This window comes from Rhinopithecus bieti, unplaced genomic scaffold, assembly GCF_001698545.2.
Source record: "Rhinopithecus bieti isolate Rb0 unplaced genomic scaffold, ASM169854v2 scaffold_7398, whole genome shotgun sequence".
Lineage (NCBI taxonomy): Eukaryota > Metazoa > Chordata > Mammalia > Primates > Cercopithecidae > Rhinopithecus > Rhinopithecus bieti.
Window position 1 is genome coordinate 3,040,641 of NW_016805783.1, and position 1,800 is coordinate 3,042,440.

Below are 1,800 nucleotides of genomic sequence, written 5' to 3' on the forward strand. Positions count from 1 at the left end.
AAATAATATTAACTGCTTCCCAGAACCCTTAGCCTTACATACTTTATGTTAAAGTGATCATAGACTTGTCCTCACAATTCTGTGACTTTCTCTTTCCTGCAGCTTTGTGGTGCAATGGAAACAAACAACATAAAATAAAATTCCAAACTTTTCATTTAAGGAAAGCGGATTTCAACCATCCCTAAAGAGCAGAAGGTCAGGACTGAATTCAACCAAGTTTGAGTTACTCATTATTTCTAGCACACAGTTTTGATAGTCTACGCATTCTCTTTTGAGATTATGGCTTTATTCCCGTATTTCTATAAGTGCAAATATATTTATGGAAGAAGTTGTTTATAAATGTCTGCATTTGAGAGTTGCTTTGACTCTGGGTCTCCTTAACCTGCTTGGGTCGTAACAAGTTTTGTTTCCATGACACCACTTTTTAGGCAGAGAGGATTAAAGTCATTTGTTGCATGAACCCCAAGGGGCCATCTGGAGGAGTTTCAGGAGGCCTGCTTCTCCCTTATCACAAGGGCAGGTCTGACTTCTGAGCTTCCTTCTGTCCAGGGCTGCATTATGCTCAGCATAATTAGTGCAAATCTTTTAAATAGGAACATGAGTATGCCTTATTTTCAGAACACACAAAATAGCAAAATTCAAACACAAAGAACAGACAAATTTAGAGAACGACTTTAAACACAAAATAATAATTTGCTTAAAATGATGATTCACTGATTACTTCATTTGTGTGGCAAACTCCCCAAGGGCATTTAAAATGTAGTTTGAATAATAAAAATCTTATTTGTATAACATGTCAAGTAGCATATGATAGTTTGCATTTCTGTAGAGTTTTATTGATGTGTTTCATAATTTATTTTGTCCTCATGACACTTTGTAAGATGGGGTCTGTAGTGTTATTGCCATGTGACATGGTTGAGAGGCTAAGTCAAGTCCTTTGCCCAAGGTCACATAACTGGAAAGCCTCAGAGGCGAGGCTAGACTTCAGTCCCTTGACTCTTTGTCAAATTACACTTTCCTCTAGACACATACTTCTTTTTCAGATGTATGTTTTCGCCTGAAACAGAAGTCAGATATTTAAAACTATTTTGGAGTATATTCGAATTTGAAATGGAAAACTATGTATAAAAATAATTTGACTTCCAAAGAGAGTAGTTGGAGATCTATAATGTTCTAAGAAGAAGATATAAAAATATACTTCATCAGAATCACCAGTGATGTCTTTTGTATCAGTCAGGATTCTCTAGAAAAGCAGAATCAATAGGATATATATCTGTTTCAGTATTTATGTCTATATTTATCTATGCATATAAAGAGATTTATTATGAGGAATTGGTTCATGCAATTATGGGGGCAGAGAAGTCCCATGGTACACTGTTTGCAAGCTAGAGATCCAGAAAAGCTGGCAGGATAGTTGTAGTGTGAGTCTGATGGCCTGAGAACCAGGAGAAATGGTGGTATAAGTTCCAGTCTGAGGGCAGGAGAAGACCAGCATTCCAGCTCAAGTAGTCAGATAAAGAGAGAGGGAATTCTCCCTTCCTCTGTCTTTTTGTTCTGTTCAGGATGCCAACAGTTTGGATGAAGCCCACTTACTTTGAAGTGGACCATGGGTTTTACTCAGTCCACTGATACAGATGTTAGTCTCTTCTAGAAAAAAACCTCATAGATACACTCAGAAATAATATCCAACCAGACATCTGGGCATCCTGTGGCCTAGGGCCCAGTCAAGTTGACACACACAAAATCAACCATAACACTTAAAAAAATAAAACAAGACATTTAAAATTTTTTGCAAAATTT